General features: G+C 51.0%; 2 long non-coding RNA genes across 3 annotated transcripts in view; both read left to right on the top strand.

Moving 5' to 3' along the window:
- The window catches only part of LOC113595099 (uncharacterized), a 46,792-nt gene that overhangs the window by 9,484 nt on the left and 17,142 nt on the right, over positions 1–20,166 (top strand). The gene's annotated exons all lie outside the window — the stretch shown is intronic.
- LOC128312494 (uncharacterized) lies at positions 15,664–17,315 on the top strand. Its single transcript, XR_008291858.1, has 3 exons — positions 15,664–16,578; positions 16,783–16,906; positions 17,199–17,315. It is a non-coding gene; the product is annotated as an uncharacterized LOC128312494 (long non-coding RNA).

Genomic DNA, 20,166 nt, shown 5'->3' with positions numbered 1-20,166 from the left:
GTCCACCCTGTGGTTAGCATGTTTCAGAATCTCCTTCCTTTTTCTTTTTTTTTTTTTTTAATTAAAAATTTTTAAAGTTTATTTACTGATTTTTGAGAGGGGGGGTGGGGAAAGGACAGAGAGAGAGAGGGAGAGAGAATCCCAAGCAGGCTCTGTACTGTCAGCACAGAACCCGATGCCGGGCTTGAACTCACCATATGATGAGATGATGGCCTGAGCCAGAATCAAGAGTCAGACACTTAACCGACTGAGCCACCCAAGCTCCCCACAATCTCCTTCCTTTTTAAGGCCAGATAACATTCCTAGTGTTCACTTTTAACATGTCCTCATGGACAGCTGAGATGCTAGCCTGGTATCGCTTCTTTTTTAATTTTAAAGATTTTCAAAAACTTTTTAGAGCAGCTTTAAGTTCACAGGAAAATTGAGAGGAAGGTACAGAGATTCCCCACATACACCCTACTCACCCCCCATTCACAGCCCCGACCCCCTTTACCAACATCTCTGACCAGGGCGGAATGTTTGTTGTAACCGATGAAGCTACGTGGACATGTCATTATCACCAAGGTCAAGGTCCATAGTTTACATCCAGGCTCATTCTCGGTGTTATACCACCATATCATGCAGAGTATTTTCACTGTGCTAAATGTCCTCTGTGCTCTGCCTTTTCATCCCTCTCATCCGTCCCAACCCAGGGCAACGTGATATTTTTACTGTCTCCATGGTTTTGTCTTTTTCAGAATGTTGTCTGTTGGGGGGGCGCCCGGGTGGCTCAGTTGGTTGAAGTGTCCGATTTCGGCTCAGGTCACGATCTCACGGTTCATGAGTTCGAGCCCCATGTCGGTCTCTGTGCTGACAGCTCGGAGCCTGGAGCCCACTTCGGATCCTCTGTCTCCCTCTCTGTCTGCCCCTCCCCCGCTTACATGCTCTCTCCCCAAAATAAATAAACATTAAAAAAAAATTTTTTTTTAATATCTTTTGTTGGAATCCTTCAGTACGTAGCCTTTTCCGATTGGCTTCTTTCACTTAGTAATATGCATTTCAGTTTCCTCCATGTCTGTTCATGGCTTGATAGGTCATTTCCTTTTAGCGCTGAGTACTTCATGGTCTATCCACTCACCTCCTGAAGGGCATCTTGGCTGCTTTCGGGTTTGGGCAATTATGAGCGAAGCTGCTGTAAATATCTGTGTGCAGGTTTTTGTGTGGACCTGTGTTCAACTCCTTTTGGATAAACGCCAAGGAGCACGGTTGCGGGGTTGTATGGGAAGAGTAGGTTTGGTTTTGGAGGAAACTGCCAACCTGTTTCCCAAAGTCCTTTTTGGACCTCCCAGCAGCCATGAGTGAGAGCACCTGTCACTTCACACCCTTGTCAGCATTTGGTGTTGACCGTGTTCCAGATTTGGGCCCTTCTCACAGGTGTGTGGTGGCATCCTGCTGTATTTTTATAATTTTCTTTTTGACATTTATTCATTTTTGAGAGAGAGAGGGAGGCACAGAATCCGAAGCGGGCTCCAGGCTCCGAGCTGTCAGCACAGAGCCCGACGTGGGGCTTGATCCCACGAAACCGCGAGATCACGACCCGAGCCGAAGTCGGACCCTCCAACGACTGAGCCACCCAGGCACCCCTAACGGTGTCCTGTTGTTGTAATTTGCATTTCTCTGATGACATGTGATATGGAGCGTGATATTATTTTCCCATTGGCTAGTATCTGGCGAGATTAATTGAAAACGTTGGTTAAAGCAGAAAACCAGAAAATTTTATATCCTAGAACATTTTATCTTTTATTTTCACTTACCCACACAAGTGTCCTGTATACTAATTTATATTCTGGACATTAATTTTCCTATATTAATATGGGGTTAGTTAATATTAGGTCAATTCAGTAACCTAGGTAATTAGTTAATATGGGGTTAATTAATCGATGATAGGTTGAGTGATTAAAGCCTCCTGTTGTCTTTCCTTTACAAGTCAGATGATTGTCTCTTTTGGCTTACTTAAATGTAATAAGAATTTATTATTATTTTATTTTAATTTTTTTATTTTTAAATTTTTAAAAAATGTTATTTATTTTTGAGAGAGAGAAAGTGACATAGTGTGAATGGGGAGGTACAGAGAGAGAGGGAGGCACAGAATCCAAAGCAGCTCCAGGCTCCGAGCTGTCAGCACAGAGCCCGATGTGGGGTTTGAACCCATGAACCTGGAGATCATGACCTGAGCCAAAGTCAGATGCTTAACTGAATGAGCCATCCAGACACCCCTGTTTTATTTTATTTTATTTTTAAAGTTTATTTATTTATTTTGAGAGAGAGAGAGAGAGCAGGGGAGAGGCAGAGAGGGAAGAAGAGAGAATCCCAAGTAGGCTCTGAGCTGTCAGAGCAATGCCCGATGCGGGGCTCCAAACCATGAACCATGAGATCATGACCTGAGCTGAAACCAAGAGTTGAACACTTAATCGACTGAGCCACCCAGGCGCTCCAAATGTAATGAGACTTTAGAGCCACTTGCAGAGGAGAATACAGACCCTTCCAGATTTTAATAGTAGCCCCCCCCCCCCAACCCCCGGCCGCTGCGATCTTTTACAGTCACCTACCTCTCTAGCTAATTAGCAGTTTCTATTTAGGAAGTTGATTTTCTCAGGGCTTTCTAAAAACACTTAACTTTTCACGGACACAACTTCCTTTTCCCCTTGTATTTTATCCTACCACGTGCTGTTTACCTAAAATACAATGGCAAGTCAACAGGCTTACTTGTGGTAAGCATGCAGCTCACCGGGGGGCCGCTGGTCTGCAGGGGCGGGTGTGCAGGGGACAGCCTAATCGGACAGGCGACCTGGACAGATCCACACGGAACGAAATTCTACAAACTGCCGTGCCGGTACCTGTCAAAAGTGTCCCGATCATAAGAGCCAAAGAAAGACCGATCGAGGAGGAACTGTTACAGACTGGAAGACACAGAGGAAAATGTGACACCTCAAGGTGTTCTGATTGTGAATCGTGTCCTTTTATTATAAAGGGCTTTATTGGGATAACCGGTAACACCTAAATGAGGTCTGAGGATTAAGTGACGAGGATACTGGTGTTCATTTCCTGATTTCCGGGGCCGTCGTATGATTCTGTAGGAGAACTCCGTGCCCCACACCCCTCCTCCCTGTCAGAGTCTCTCCCTGAATAGCCAATCAGGGAGGAGCAGAAAGATCCTTCAGGAAAGATCTTTTGTGCAGGATGATGTCAAGTAGCAGTAACATCCGTGAGAGGGTTCAGGGACTTCACGCACACCAAGGGCCATTCGGCTAGAGGGCTGCTACACAGTCTTTTCACCTGGAATGTTCTTTCCCACGTCCCTGCTTCCCATAGCAAAGTCCTGCTCCCCTCAGAGCATTTCAGCTCCTTTCTTGGGGAGCTTGCTCAAACCCTAGTCCCTTGTGTGGTCAGGGCTCCCTGCCCTCTCCCTAGGTGTCAGTCCCTCTTGTATCAAATTATTTGTCCACTGTCTCCCTGGCAGCTTGTGGACTCGCAGGGCAGCCCTTGCCCGCAGCCCCCCCGGTGCAACACGAACCCCCAAATCGTTCCGGCATGAATGGAACATTCTAGTAAGTACAAAGAGCTCACCTTGTTTCAGGGCTGATTAGATTTTACTGAACCTTACTGCTTCCATTTGTAAAGGTCTTCCCTGTGGCTCCCCCCCCCCCTTCCACAGTGCTAAGTGTCTTTCTTGGGGTGTTGACCTCGCCTCACCCCATCCCGGACCTCTTCCAATGGAACACGGGGCAGCGACAGAGAACAAATGAGTGGCTTCAGGGTTCCAGGAGAGAACAAAAGAGTGGTTTATGGACAGGGTCACTCACACTGTTGCCACATCACCTCAGGGAGCTGCAGAGAAGTTAATTGTCCAACATTTCACTTTGTATGGCTGGATCCAATTACTCGGGGAATGGGGTGTTAAATCTCACATTGGCCCTTACGGCTGTCACCCGGGAGGGAGTTAAGAGGCTCCATCACAACAGGGACGGAGGGCAAATGAGCTTCCAGTGTGACGGGAAGGCGCAGAGGTGCCCTCAGAAGTGGTAGACAGCCTCTTCACAACGATGCCCAGCATTTTCCGCGTCTCCTGGAGGAGTAGCCGGAGGCCCCAGTTACAGAATAACAATAATTGCATTTGGACAGGGGTGAGCTTAGAATGCGTGCATTGTCTCGCTGGACTGTTCTGATGATCCCGTGGTGTGTGTATGCACACGTGTGCGTTTTCTGTCTCTGTGTGTTCCATGCAGGTGTTGCTTTCATTTCACGGTAGAGGAAACAGGACCGGGAGGTTACATGATCTCCTTGGTGCCCCCACAGGATTGGCCTCCTGATTTCGAGACCAACTTTTTTTTTTTAAAAAGCTTATTTATTTATTTTGGGAGAGAGTGTGTGTGTATGGGGGAGGGGCAGAGAGAGGAAGAGAGAGAGAGAGGATCCCAAGCAGGCTCTGCACTGTCAGCACAGAGCCCGATGCGGGGCTTGAACCCACAAACCGTGAGATCCTGACCTGAGCTGAAATCAGGAGTCAGACGCTTAACTGACGGAGCCACCCAGGTGCCCGAGACCAACTTCTTGTTTGTATGTTTTCTCTGTGACACAAATCCCCAGTGGGTGGCTCAGGGTATGTGCTTTGGAAATGATAAAAGGCAGTGCTGTGCAGTGATTTAAAGTAGGTGTTGGTGGGGCGCCTGGTGGCTCAGTCGGTTGAGCGTTTGACTCTTGATTTCGGCTCAGGTCGTGAGCTCACGGTTCGTGAGTTTGAGCCCTGCATCGGGCTCTGTGCTGACAGTGTGGAGCCTGCTTGGGATTCTCTTTCTCTCTCTCTCTCTCTGGGCCCTTACCCTGCTTGCACGCAAAATAAATAAACTTAAAAAAATAAAGTAGAGGTTGGCAAGTTATGGCTTGGGGGCCCAGTTTTTGGCCCCCTGCCTGTTTTTGTAAAGTTTTATTGGAACATGGCCATGTTCACTGGTTTATGTATCATCTATGGCTGAGGAGAGTGGTCGCAGCAGAGACTGAAAGGCCCACAAAGTCTAAAATATTTACTAGGGGGCCCTTCCTAGAACAAGTTTTCCGACCCCTGGTTTAGAGCTCAGGGTCTGGAGCCAGACTGTCTGGGGTTGAAAACCCAGCCCTGCCACTGTGTGACCTTGGGCTTCCTGGCTTTGTTGTCTCATCTGTGAAATGGGAATGATCTGGTTGTCAAGCAGGTTGTTAGAGGAGTGAGTGAGCTCTTGGCATGCAATAACACGGGAGATGTTATTGATTATCTGGAAATGAAGGTGTTCCGAGTTGCTTTCCTGGCCGGAGAGCTGGCAGGTTTCCCTGCTGGTCACAGACACGCGGGACCAGCCCTGTCGGGGCTGCGGAAGTAGCTGTGGGTTCTCGGCGGCGGTGGGGGGGGGGGATTCCCCGTAGTGGGTTGTTTCCACAGTCCCCCGAGTTAGGCTGTGTGCGAATGGGAGGCGGTCCTGGCTCCCAAATGAAGGAAGGATATGAAATAGGCTGCCCCAAATCCTCCTTAACCTGAAACGTAAGCAAGGGGAAATTGCACAACCTCTTGGTGGGATTTTTGTAGAGGGGATGTAAGCCATGTGCAAAGTGATTTTGGTAGCTGGTGGCAGGGAGCCAAGTGTCAGAATGGGCCACCTGATGTATCTCTTTGGCTCAGGGTAGTGGTTAAAACACTGACTCTGAAGATGGACCTGGGTTCAAATCTGGACTCCGTCACTTCCCATGTGACCTCAGGCAAATGACTCCACCTCTCTGAGCCTCAGTTTCCCTAGCTGTCAAACGGGACTGACAATACCAATAACACCCATATAAGCGTTGTGCACGAGAAGCCCCTTCGTGCCTTTAGCCCACCTCTGAATCACCTGTTTTATTATTTCCTTAATGCTTTTCTTTAAATCAACTTTGGAACCTAGACCACCGTCCTAAGGCAATAATGTTGGTGACGTCGTAGGGCGCAAAGTGTCTTTTTCCTAACACACGTCCCAGCTGTATCTTAAAAATGTGTCCCACCAGAAAGTAGACTTCACAAAGCCAGGGATTTTTCTGTATTTTGTTTGCTAATCCATTTCCAGCCCAGTGCCTGACACATAATAGGTGCTCACTACCTGGTTGTTGAATGAATGAATGAATGAATGATCTTAAATCATTATGATTGTTCGTTCAGGCAGTCAGAGTAACACGGGGCCCTCAGGTTGGAAGACCGCCCCTCCTCCCCTGTGACAGCAGCCGTCTTCCCACTTCTTTGGTTCCAAGTCAGGGGACCCAGACCGAACGAGCCCGCGATGTCTTTTGGCTACTTCTGGGCTCAGTGCAGATGGCAGCCAGGCCGAACTGAGCCCTGACGATTGCAGAGAAGCTGTGGGGTCTGGAGAGAGACATTCACGGTACACGGGGGCTCAGGGCGTGCAGCGGCCAGCTCAGTCCTTAACCATTATTTATTATCGCTGCCAGCATTTTTGTTAAGGAGATGGCAGGCGTTTGGGCACGTAGCTGCTTCCAGATGTCCGCCATAAGTGCTCTGCACTTGCTGAGTTCCCAGAAACATAAAACCCGCTGTCAATGGACTTGCCCAGAGCCTGTATTTGCTGCGTTTTTGTTCTTGTTTAGTTATTACATTAAGTCTCCTGTGATTACAGAGCTGACAGCTGGTAAGGATTTGCATATGGCATGAAATTAAGTTAGTTCATTTTAATGTCTAAACCGAGCAGGGCACGAATTTGTCTGGTGAAAACCCTGCCTTCCTTGTCTTTGTTTGCACATCTGCTTTTGCCACTAGCCTCTACCGTCTTGAAGTTTGATCTCTCCCCACTCCACCCAGAGACGACGGGGGATGGGCTCCCCCTTCTAGAACTCCAAGAGGGATTTTTGCGCTTGGGGCCTAGAATGTTCTCTTTCAGGTTTGGGGGGGAATTAAGATTCAAGGGCAGCTGAGCAGAGACCAGCATTCTAGCCCCCGGCTGTGTGGTCTTTTTGCTGTGTTGCCTTGGGCAAGTCACTTTCCCTCTCTGGGCCTCAGTTTCCTCCTCTGTCAGATGAGGGACGAGACGTAGATAAGCGTTCATCTCTAGGGGTGCAAATTGGACATTGGGGGTGGGGCGAGTTTTCATTACGTGGGACGGAGCCAGCCAGGGTACATTCTTTGGTATTCCTGGTCCTTTGGTGTCAGATGCCAACATCCTGCTCCTGGCAGTCGCTGCCGACCGATCAGGACCTCCGCGTACTTCCACATTCTGTGGCAAACGCCATCAGTGCCCTGCTCGCATGCGTGGACCTCTTTCCTGTTTTCTTGGGCACTGTCTCCCCCACAGTTAGCAACTGCATCTCTGTTGCTGGCGCTTTGCCCTCAGCCCGCCAGGATCCATTTTGCTGGGAATTCAAGCTCCCTACCCCTCTGGGCAGCTCTTCACCGAAGACCAAGAGGTAAGAAGGGGTTGGAGTACACGCTTTCGATTCCCTTGCCTCCGACCCGGTCAACTCTGAGAGGGCACCTGCGCGCGCCCGACACCGAACAGATCCCAAACCCGTTATTCGGGTTGAACGAAAACACACTTCTGCAGGCTGGATCTTGCCAGAGGCTGCTGGTTCAGGGCCTCCAGTTAGAACAGTTCTGCTGGTGAGGACGGCAAATGTTGTCACAGGACTGTGTGTATGTGAGGGACTGTCTTAAGTGCCCTAGATGCATTAGCTCATTTCATCCTCGAGACCACCCTCCAAGGCCTTCGAAGGTAGACATCAGCCTCTCCACTTCGCAGATGAGGGAACGGAGGCACAGAGAGGCGAGGTTGTTTGCCTCAGGTCCCGAAGCTGTGAGTGAGGAGCGAGGTCCACAGCCTGGTAGCCTGGCTCCCTTTCTACACAGCGCTTTTTCTAAATATGGAGTGGCCCTATTTTTGTTTAAACGCAGGCACAGTCTGGCTGGAGCTACCCCAATATGTTGACTGCTTATTTTATCTTTGGGTGATCTTTAAAAAAAAAATGTGTATTGAAAAATTTTTCTTTGGTCTTCTGCCTGTGTAGAAATCGTGTAACAAGAAAACAGGACAGGTCAAAGAAAGCCAGAGGGCCTCATTCTCTTCCCCTCTCTCCTGCTGTCACGGAGTGCCCATTCCCAGCCCCTCTGACAGCTGTCTCCAGAGCTGCCCATCTGCTTCCTTCAGGGTGTCCCTGGAGGTGTGATTCTCCATCAGGCCCTGGGCTCTGCCTGGTTCCCACTGTATCAGGAGCCAGGGCAGAAAACCAGCCTAGCTGCTGTAGGGCATACATCTTTAAGGGGACCCGGGCTTGGGTTGGGTTTCCCAGGAGAAGACCTTCTTAGGTCTTCTTAGGTCACATAAGAAAGACTTATGTGTCCCAGGGGAGATGAGTAAGGGGGTCAGGGAGGCAGGGCAGGGAAAGGGAAGAAGCCAAACAAGGTATGGTTTCGGGGCAAAGTCCTATGGAGGGTATCCTCAGCCCGGATCCTCAGGGGTGCCCTGGAGAGTGAGTCCCTGAGCTGAGTTAGCCTGGGGAGGGAGCAGAGCTTTCACACACAGGCACCTGATGGTCATCAGCTAAGGCCTGCCCGGGAAGGAAGCTCAGGCGTTCCTGGCCCCCCTGCAAGTGCCAGCAGAGGCCTTCAGCAGCCCAGGAGCTCCACGAAGGGTCACAGGACTGGCTGGTGGAGGTGAATGCATGCAGAGGCTGGGGTAGTTGCTGGGGCACACAGAAAAGGCATGAAGAGATCTGAGTGGGTTTGGGCTGAGCACCAATATTGTCCAGGTCAGACCAGATGCCGGGATGTATGGGAAAGAGCGACTGACTTGGTGTTCTCACTGTGTGACCTTGGGCAAGTGCCTCAGCCTCTCTGAGCCCCAGTCTTCTCACCTGAAAAATGAAGGCAATCATTTGTCCCCCCACCCCCACCCCCCCCCCCCCCGCTCCACCTCCCCCCCCACCCCGCCGCCCCAGGGCCTCGTAAATAAAATACTACACAAAGGTCAGGTGTTTACCTTTCTCTTGGGTGGGGATTTATGTCATGTCTTTGTACTATAATTTAAATGGAATGAGACTGTGCATTGTATTAGTCAGCTGGGCGGCCATAACAAAATACCAGAGACTGAGCGGCTTAAACCACAGAAATGGATCTCTCACAGTTCTGGAGTCTAGAAGTCCAAGATGTCAACAGGGTTGGTTTCTGGTGAGGCCTCTCTCCTTCGTTTGCCTATGGCATCTTCTCGCTCTTTCCTCTGCATTTGTGTGGGAGGGGGAGGGGGGAGAGAGAGATGGAGAGAGAGAGGGGAGAGAGAGGGAGAAGGAGAGAGAGGGGGGAAGGGGGTAGAGAGGGAGAGGGAGGGAGGGAGAGAAGGAAGGAGAAGGGGAGAGATGGAGAGGGAGAGAGGGGAGGGGAGGGGGAAGAACGAGAAAGAAAGAGGAAGAGAGAGGGAGGGAGAGAGAAGGCATTATCTTGGGTGGTTCTTCCTCCTGTATAAGGACACCAGCCCTATTGGGTTAAGGCCCTCACCCTATGACCTCATTTAACCTTAATTACTTCCTTAAAGGCCCCATTTCCAAACACAGTCACTTTGGGGTTAAGGCTTCAAGATGTGAATTTGGGGGTGGGGGGGGACATCATTCTGTCCACAACATGCATGTAGAATGCTTGCGTGATGCGTGGCAGACGTTCTAGAAATGTTCCTTTCTCTCCCCTCCCTTCCTGCCTTCTCCTCATCCTTCCTTCTAACCAGTATCACATTCCAAGGACCTTTCTGGGCTGGGGCACCGAGTGGTCAGCAAGGCAGACCCAGTTCCTGCCTCCATTTCCTCCGAAAATGTCTGACTCTCACCCATGGTGAAGCAAAATCAATAAGCTTGGGGCCCACGGTCCTTACATCGCAGTGTTTGGAGGCAGAACCCGCACCCCCAGGCCTGACCGTCGGGGGTGCCTCATGGCTGTTGGGTGGGGCGCCGGGGGAGGGTGCCCACAATGTGTCTGCAATCAAACAGAAAAATAGTGGCTAACTTGGAAACGTGATTTCGCTTACAAATGCCTATTTCCAGCTTCTCTTGAAATAATTAGGTGAGGGGCGCCTGGGTGGCTTGGTCGGTTAATCGTCCGACTTCGGCTCAGGTCATGATCTCACGGTCCGTGAGTTCGAGCCCCGTGTCGGGCTCTGTGCTGACAGCTTGGAGCCTGGAGCCTGTTTCGGATTCTGTGTCTTCCTCTCTCTCTGCTCCTCCCCTGTTCATGCTCTGTCTCTGTCTGTCTCAAAAATAAATAAACGTTTAAAAAAAAATTAAAAAAAAAAAAGAAATAATTAGGTGAGCTGGCGGCCCTGGGCCCCCATTCTTGTGAGGCCTTGGCTGCATACCTGCCGGCCTTGAGGACGCAGGGAGAGTGGTCCCAGTTCACTCCGTTCCCTGCTGGGTCTGGCTCAGTAATTATCCTGCCTGTCCCTGTAGGTATTAAGATTTGCAACGGCTATTTTAAATAAATATGACTGATTGGAAGGCCTGACTTTGGAGCCTTATTTTCCCATATGGAGAGTGGGGTCAGTAGAATCTTGTTTTCTGTTCTTTTTTTTGTTGTTGTTCCCATGGGTGTAAGATCCCAGACTGTGGGGTGCGGTTTGAGGGTGAGGGCTTTTGGGAATCGGGAATCATTATGGCGATAATGGGTACGGCTCGGATTGTCCCCTTAATGTCCTCCCCGTATCCATGCTGGTTCTAGAGCTCCTCATCTCCTCCTGTTCTGGCTCGGGGCTTGACCACGTGACCTTCTCTGACCCGCGGGATACTAGCAAACGTAAGGCAAGCAGAGGCTGAAAACAGTGCTTGCATATTTCCACTTGCTCCCTTGGACTCCCGCAGGCGCCTAGAGAATGTGCCTGAGCTGGCCGGAAAACGCGTCCAGACTAGAACATGAGAGATGCATGCATGTGACAGACGCACGGGAGAGAGCCCAGTTGTCCCAACGGAGGCCATCAGCCAACACGTGCTGACTGCCAGACAAGTGTGTGAGCTTGGCTGAGGCTTGAAGAACGGCCGGCCAACCGCAGACTTGTTCAGGGTCACGAAGTAGTAGTTTGAAGTGCTTGAGGTTTAAGATAGCCGGTTACATGGCATTGTTGTAGGGGGAGAGAACTGATACATTTATAGGCTCTGCAGGCTCCTTCTTCCTCCCCTCCTAATCTCCCCACCCCCCCCTTCAACTTGAATTTACCGAGCACCCACTATGTGCTAGGGTACATTGGCGACCAAAGTTAGACACGGTCCTCGCCCTTAGGATGTTTGTAATCTCGCTTCTATTTCTATTACCCGCCTCGCCAAGACTGGACTTCAGCACGGAGGTGACTTATTTCGCTGCTCTAGGCTGATCTGGGATGGGTTTCTTCCCCACAGAATGCTTTGCTACAACTTCTATCGTTCTCATTTTCATTGTTCCCTCGGCCACTGCAGAGATCGCCACTGGTGGAGTTGGCTCTTTCCAGTAAGGGAAATCCTTTCGAGATGATGTGTGCAGCTGGGATGTTCTTAAGGAATTTATATGAAGAGGGAGCAAATCCTTGTATGTTTTTACAAGGGAGGGAGAGTTTTATGTTCTGTGAAGTTCGATGTATTGTGATGAATTATGCTTCGGTCTGAAGTCTATGCAGAAAAGCACAGCATTTCTCGGAGTTCTGGGAAATAATACTGTAAATAAAGCGGTGGTTTATTTCTTGGCCGGGCATTTTCTCTAATAATGTAAAGAGATGTCAACACCCATTTCTTAAGGGCAAAATATGAGGTTCTCTCTTCTCACTCCAGGGGAAGAGTGACTAGAGTTTGCTGTGTTCTTTAGATTCTTTTTTAAAAATTTTCTTTTCAAAGTTTTTATTTATTTTTGGGACAGAGAGAGACAGAGCATGAACGGGGGAGGGGCAGAGAGAGAGGGAGACACAGAATCAGAAACAGGCTCCAGGCTCTGAGCCATCAGCCCAGAGCCCGACGCGGGGCTCGAACTCACGGACCGCGAGATCGTGACCTGGCTGAAGTCGGACGCTTAACCGACTGCGCCACCCAGGCGCCCCTGTGTTCTTTAGATTCTTAAAGGCAGGGGGGCTTGGTCTAGGGCCTGTGTCCTGCTCAGCTGGCCGTCCTTGTGCTTCCAGCTGGCCCACATCAGTTCAGGCGAATTCGGGGAGGCAGCACCATCTGACCCCGGGCTCTTACTGGAGTGTGGTTCCCAAAGATGTGTCTGCCTTGCCCGTGGCCTGCTGTGGGCAGATCTTTCTGTGAAAGTGGAAAGGCCAGTCATGGTCCTGTTCCTAGCCTCAGTTTCCCCACCTGTAGCGACCCAGTGATAATCCACCGTTTCTCTAGCTGTATCCCTCCACCAATCGGCCTCGCTGGAACTCCTTCCCTGGGTTTATGCATCTTGGAGACAGAAAGACGATGGGGGCTGGGTCCCCCTGACGGTGGCAGTGTGACAGGGAGTGGGAGGTCTTTTCTGATCTGGTGATTTGATTGATTTGGTCATTTGTGTTTGGGAGATGCTGCTTTGTGCTCCTCGGGTGATCTTACATGGCTGGATGCCTTCACTGCCTTCGATGCCTGCGTGCAAAGAAGGAATGTGGAAGTGGATATGAGTCCTGCTTTGGTTCCTGCATTGCATGGCTTCGAGAAAGTCAAGTCCACTCTCTTGGCCTCTGTTTCTTCCTCTGGATAGTGAGGTGACTCTTCCGGCTCGGACATTCTAGAATTTGTTGATGCCAGTAACACCCTTGCCAACGTGTCTTAAGTGCGAGAGGGAGTTTACCTCCTGATTCCCTGGCTTCATCTTGGGGATAGGATCGAGAGTGTGTGAATCAGGATTCCTTTGATTGGAAGCCTTAGAAACTCAGTTCATGTTGGCTGAAGCAAGGTAATATGCCGGCTCAATGGGTTGAAAAATCCAGGGCTCTGGCTTCAGGCTTGGCTGGATCCAGATGTCCTTCAGAAGGCCATTGCTGTGGTTACATGCTGTAGAATGCTCTTGGTCAGGAAGGTCCTCCTCAAACCTGACTCGCCTCCTTCCTGCTGCTGTGTAGATGCATCCTGTCCTTCCCACCATCACCGCTGACGGTATGTGAGCGGGTCAGGGGTCCTGACCCCCAGGTTCAGCTCCCTGGGGCTTTTGTGAGCTGTGTGACTTGGCAAGTTTCCTTTCTGGGCCTCAGTTTTCTCTTCCATTAAACAGAGCGAGCAGTTCTCGCTTTGCGTTTCTCACGGACCCAATGCAAGGATCAAGTGAGACCAAGCACATGGCTGTGTGTTGAAAAGCCCAAAGCACCGTACCCATCCACGGCCCCGTTCCCTTATCCTGTAACGTGTCTGAAGTTGCTCCTGAGATTCTCCGTTTTCTTTTCCTCTCTGGACTAGACACATCAGCAGACTGGCTGGGTGAGTGTCGCTGTTATTTTTACGGCTACAGAGAGCCCAGGCCATTAGGAAGGGCTCCACCAAACGTTAATTAACAATGCCCACATCACATCTAGTGCAGGCTGGATGTAGTGTCTTCCCTGGGTCCACGGACCGTTTCTGGGAAACAGAAGCTGCGTGGTGTTTTATCAAACATTTACGGCTATTGGCTCGGGGGTGGGGGGGGGGTGAGTTTACAAGGCTGAGCCCTGGGAAATTAAATTTCTTGCATTTTGACTCAGTCCTAATCGTGCCGCAGGCCATGGGATTTATGAGCCTGTAAAGGCTTGAGCACATTGCAGGCTGGAGGCCTTGCTTCTGGCTTCTGGCCTGTGTCCTTGACGAGAGGCATCCTCTAGGAGCTTGGGGCTCAGCGGCCTGTTGGTTCGACAGACACATACCGGGTGCCCGCGGCCACCAGCGGTGGGCAGCACAAATGTGGGGTCCGCCTTCTTGTTGCGTGCAGCTTCCTAAGAAGACTGGCATTGCCGAATGATTTTGCAAATAATTCCAGAATTTCCAACTATGGTTAAGGGACTGAGGGTTAAGGGAGTGAGGGAAGGTTCCGAGATGACGTGAAAAGGTTGAGTGGGGTGAATGGCGGTCTCCAAACAGATCTGTCCATGTCCTAACTTCTGGAACCCGTGGACATGACCTTATTTGGAAAAAAAGGGTCTTTGCGGATGTAATTAAATAAAGGCTCTCAGGGAGCCTGAGTGGCTCAGTCAGTCAGTTAAGTGTCCGACTCTTCACGTTGGCTCAGGTCACGTTCTTGCAGTTCGTGGGATTGAGCCCCGTGTCGGGCTCTGTGTTGAGAGGGTGGAGCCTGCTTGGGGTTCTCTCTCTCCGTCTCTCTCTGCCCCTCGCCTGCTTGCCACTCACTCTCGCTTTCTCAAAAAAAATAAATAAACATTTGGGGCCACCAAGGTGGCTCAGTCAGTTGAGCGTCCGACTTCGGCTCGGGTCATGATCTCACGGTTCCTAAGTTTGAACCCCGTGTCGGGCTCTGTACTGACAGCTCAGAGCCTGGAGCCTGCTTTGGATTTTGTGTTTCCCTCTCTCTCTGCCCCTCCCCCACTTGCGTTCTGTCTCTGTCTCTCTCAAAAATAAACAAACGTTAGAAAAGCATTTAAAAATTTAAGAAAACAAAACAAAACAAAGGAAGGATCTCGAGATGAGATTATCCTGGATTATCCAGTCAGGCCCTAAGTCCAATGACAAGTGGCCCCATAAGAGAGAAGGAGGAGAGAGCCACGTGAGGGTGTTGTGATACAGCCATAAGACAAAGGGCACTTGGAGCCACCAGAAGCTGGGAGACACAAGGAAGGATTCTTTCCTAGCTCATCCAGAGGGATCAGGGGCCTACTGACACCTTGACTTTGGAACTTCTGGCCTCTAGAACTGTGAGGAAGTGAATTTCTGTTGTTTTAAGCCACCATATTGGTGGAAATTTGATACAGCAGTCTCAGGAAATGAATCCAGGTGGAATAACCAATTTTGACCTCATCTGGGAAATCCAGGAAGGCTCTGGGAGGAAGTGACTTTTGAGCTGGCCAATGTGGGATAAGTAGCAATTAAGCTGGCAAAAGGGGCTGCGCTGCACGTGAGGGGAGGGACGGGGTGGGGGAGAAGTGTTCCATGAAGACGTCGCATGTGCAAAGGCCCTGAGGTGGAAGGAGCTGGACTTGCTGCATCCACAGCCCCTTTCAGTTTTGCGGGAGCATCAAGCTCTGTCCTACCTCAGGATCTTTGCACTTGTTCCCTCAGTCCGGGATGCCCTTTCCTCCACCTCTTCCACATGTCTGGCTCCTTATCCTTCCAAGCCTCAGCTGAAATGAGATGTCGGGCACAGCGTTTTATGACCATCTTCACTAAGTATATCCCCTGTCTTACTCTTTCCCTCTCCACCCATTGGTTCCCTTCATAACATTGAAAATAATAGTAACGACAGTAGCGAAGACTGAGCCCTCAGTATGACCTAGGCATTGTGCGGACTGCTCTACGAGTACCCGTCTGATTTAATCTTCATAACAATCCCGTGGGACAAATGCCGTTTTCTTGTTGTCGTGAGATCCCCATTTCACAGATGGGAGCACTGAGGCACAGAGAGCTCAGGTTACATGGTAGCAAGGGAAGGAGCTGGGATTTAAACCCAAGCAGTTTGGCACACGTTCAGCAGATACTTGGTGGCCGCCTCTTGCCTTCTGGACTTTGAGAGAGGTTTGAGCCTTCCTGAGAGCAGTGTCCCCAAGAGGGCCCACAGCGGAGCCCACAGGTCCTGGGCCCCTGTGCGGGAATCATCGGTCCTCCATCCCAGTTCTTGCCCGACCCAGAGTCCTCAAGAGAAGAGGACCCGAGAGCCCCTCTCGGCCTCCGTCCACTCCTTCCCTGCAGGTGGAGGGGAGGAGACCCCAGTGCAACGTCGCCAAGGTGCACAGGGGGTCACCGCTGCCCGAGAAACTTCCTCCCACCACACTGGTGGGCCCAGGGTATTAGGGGCTGGCAGGACTGGAGTTCAGGGACAAGTCCCAGCGCTTCGTCTCCTGGGAGCCGAGGCCCCTGTCTTCCGGGAGGCCAGGATGTGTGGCCACGTGTGTCCGGAAGCACTAGTCAGCTCCGTGGGCAGCCACACCGAGGTACCGTGGCTTAGCCCCGGCACGTCCGTGCCCCTCACGCGGCCCATCTGCGGTTCAGGAGGAGCTGGGCTCAGCTGGGCCGGGCTTCCAGGCTGCAGAGGAGGCTCAGGCTTCCACACCTTCGCCTTTGGCCTCCTGGCACCAGCAGGCTGCCCAGGGCATTCTCTTCCCACGCCAGTGCCCACGGCCAAGGCACGAGACACCAGCCAAGTGCAAAAGCGTATTTAGGACTTTGCACAGGCTGCGTCCGCGAGCACACCGTTGGCGCAAATCCAACTCCCATCCAAGCTTCACCTCGGCGGACCAGACACCGTGCCTCTAGGGGTGGGAAGGCGGCAGAGGGCCTGGACGAGGGAGGAGGTGAAGGTTGGGGCCGGTCTGCAATCTTCTTCTTGTGCTGCCTGTCTACACTTGGGGGCTCCCGGGCCTGGTTTTCTCAGCCAGTCCTGCTTTCGGTTGGGGGCTCGGAGCCGGCCGGGAGAGTATCCGGGGAAAGGTGACTTCCCTCCCTTGCTTGTAGCCGTGTGGCTGTGATTGGCTGCCCTGAGGGTGGTAACATCCGGGGTTCAAACTAAGGACGGTGTGGTTCACACAGGGGGTGAGACCGTTGACCTTATGGAGCTGATGGGGAAGCAGGAAGAGGAGATCACCTTAACCACTCTGGTCCTTTCTTTCTTTATTTTTTTTTTTTAATTTAAAGGACCACACTTCAGGTTTATTTATGAAAAAAAAATACTGCGGTATTATTGCAGAGGAAGAAACATGTTCGTCAAAGCATATGGATCTCGACATACTAACCATCATCAACTGTAATCAAGTAGCTGGTATAACTTAAAAAATATCTATCTATCATCATCTTTTTTTATTGAGCTATAATCCACATGTCATAAAATTTGCCCTTTTTAAGGTATAAAATTCAGTGGTTTTAGTATACTCCCTAGGTTGTACAACCATCACCGCTATTTAATCCCAGGACACGTTAACCTGCCCCAGAAGAAGCCTACTTCCCGTTAGTAACACCCCCCCCTTTCCCCCACTAATCTATTTTCTGTCTTACACATTTGCCTCTTCGTGGCAGTTCGTACATATGAAATTGTACACTATGTGGCCTTTCAGGTCTGGCTTCTTTCGCTTAGCAGAGTGTTTCTGACGTCCACCTGGCTTGTAGCACGGGTCAGTGCCTGATCGTCTTCTCCATCACCTCCGCTCCCGGGGTGAGTGTGTGTGAGGGGGTTTCTGTGTCTGCCAGCCTCTTCCTGCCTCTCCTCTTCCTGCCAGCCAAGCAGAGAGCTTCGTTTGTAGTTCCTGTTCCCTAGATAGAACAGAGGGACTCATTCACTTGCTTGTGATTGGGTGCCGCGGCCCCCAGGGCATGGCAAGTACTGAGGCAGGCCAGGTCCCTGTCCTCAAGGAGGTTGGGACCGAGAGGAGGAGAATGAGAGGAGTTGAACAGGGCAGCAGGAGACCAAGTGACGGAGAGGAGGGTGGGTGTTTTGAAAGCAGAGCAGCTTGTGGGATGGAGTCTGGAAAATGCACAAGGGCAGAGAGCTCAGCCCGGCTGGAGGCATGGGTGAGAGGGTGGGGAGGGCGGGAGTGGGGTGGCGAGGTGGGGGGGGGGGGTGCGTGGCCATAAGTGCTCCTGACTTATCTGTCATGTAACCTGGGCCACAGCAGGGCCTAATTTGCCCTTGAAACCTCCCTCAAAGGGTGGTCTGAAGACTGGTCAAGGGAGAAGGGAACACAGAGAATGATATTGAGCTGTGCATCCAACCCCTGCTGGATTCAGCAACAGACACGAAGAAATCAGAGCTCCGTTTCTGGCTTAGGTCTAGCTGGGGAGACGAGAATTATCCAGAATTCATAGTCGAGGCCTAAAGAGCATGCAGATTCGGAGGTGACCAAGATCTTCATTGGCTAAGGAAATCCAATCAAGGAGGGCTTCCCAGCAGAGGTGGCCCTGAAGGAAGGGCAGTGGCGGGCTCGTAGAGACGTGGGGAAGACACATCAGGAGCCAGAGCAACCCCAAAATGTAAAAGCACCTCAAAATATAGAATGCCTACAATATATAAGGCACTTTGTTTTCACTCTACCATTTAATCCTCAAACAAACTTATTTGCATCCCCGTTTTACAGATAGGGAGACTGAGGCTAAATCACACACAGATATTAATCGGCAGAACTGGGAGTCACCTGGTCTCCGGCTTCCCCCCTCTCCCCTCACCAGAGAGGAACTCAGGAACCCCAGGCCCCAGCTTCTGCTCAGGCTGCTTAAAAAAAGAAAAAGAAAAAGAAAGCCACCTTAATTTTTTTAAAAAAATTATTTGAGAGAGAGAACGAGTGCAGGAGGGACAGAGAGAGAGGGGGACAGAGGATCCGAAGCGGGCTCTGTGCTCATAGCAGGCAGCCGGATGTGGGGTCAAACTCACAAACCGCAAGATCATGACCTGAGCTGAATTCAGGCGCCTAACCGACTGAGCCTTCCAGGCATCCCAAGAGCCACCTTTTTAATGTCTTTCTTCCTGGCCCGGAAAATTATCCACAAGGATGTGAAATAGGCACTGGCCAGGCCAGGAAAAGGTTCCTCCTCCCTCTTCATTGGATGATTCTGCTACTGGTATGAAATCTTCATTTTAACCATAAAAAAAAAAAAAAAAAAAAGTAGGTGGCCTGTCCACAAACACTTTTTTTTTTTTTTTTTAACAAACGCTTTCTTTTCATAATCCTAACAACTATAGAGTAAAACCTCAATCAGCACTTGGGACTCACTGCTTTGTGGATCTCGGCGTAGGTGCCCAAGCGATGAGGGAATAGGCCCCGTGCTAAATCGGGGAGGGAGTGTCCCCGTGTGCGCATTTGTTTTCTTCCTGACATAAACTGTCGCAATGCAATTGACAGGAAGGGTGATTTGTCCCCTCGGAGATTCTGCAGCCTCCTGGCCCTTGTCGCAGCCTGGCCTAGGAGGAGACGAGGCCAGGGTGGAGGGCACGACAGCCTGCCGCGTGCAGGGAGCCTGGGGAGTGAGGGGTGGCTGTCCGTCTTCCATCTGGAGCGGCCCTCAGCCTCTGTCCTGGCATCCTGCAGGTGGGGCCATGGAGCCGACGTCCTAGCTGAACGGAACCGGAGCAAGAACTGAACCCTGATTGTCATGATGGTTGGGAGTAACTAGCTTTTGAGGACTGATTGTTACAGCCCCATAACATGGCCTGTCCTGCCCGCCAGTAGTTACTCTGGCTGTGGTGTGAGAGGAGCGGAACGCAAGCCAGGAAGCCTTTTGTTGTTGTTTTTTAAGAGAGAGAGAGAGGGAGGGGAGGTGCAGAGAGAGTGGGAGAGAGAGAATCCCAAGCAGTCTCTGAGCTGTCAGCACAGAGCGTGACACGGGGCTTGAACCCATGAACTGTGAGCCCAAACCGAGTCGGAGGCTTAACCGACTGAGTCACCCAGGCGCCCCGCAGGGAGGTCTTTGAGAAGGTGATTTTGTTCCTGCAGGTGAGAGATGACGGGAGGTGGGGAGAAAGGGCTGGGGTCAGTGACGGGTGGGGGCTAAATAGACCAGGGCTCCAGAATGGCTATTAAGGGACAAGGGAAAACGTCACTTCTGCTTGGCTTCCCCGAAGAGCTCTCAGACCACCAAAGTTCCTCTCGCCATCTCCTATTAGAGAATAAATTCCGCTCATCTTCTTGCAAGAAATGGGTCTCTGTTTTCACCCTTCTTAAAGGGCAACAGAAAGTTCACTCCAGAGATGCGAGGCCCCCGGGCCGGGCTGTCCCACGGCCGAGGCTCCGTCTGTTGGCCACGTCGTCAATTACAAGCAGCCGAGGCAGGTGCCGGTCAGCTGGCCTCGCAGCGGGCGTTAGGGAAATCGTCTTTGGCTTGATTATATTAGCTGGTTGTCCCCAAAGAGGTGAGAAAATAGACCTAAATCCCTCTGGCTTTGTGCCTCATGCCCCGCCCATCCCTTGCGTTCAGGCGTCACGGCTCAATCAGAAGATGGCTTTTCAGCACAGCTGCTGTGGAAAATGGGGGAAATCTCGTTAGAGAGAGAATTGTGTCAGGAGAGAGAGAGAGATGCAATTTAGCACCGTA

The sequence above is a fragment of the Acinonyx jubatus genome, chromosome D3 (assembly GCF_027475565.1).
Source record: "Acinonyx jubatus isolate Ajub_Pintada_27869175 chromosome D3, VMU_Ajub_asm_v1.0, whole genome shotgun sequence".
Lineage (NCBI taxonomy): Eukaryota > Metazoa > Chordata > Mammalia > Carnivora > Felidae > Acinonyx > Acinonyx jubatus.
This window is presented reverse-complemented; position numbering and strand designations above follow the sequence as displayed.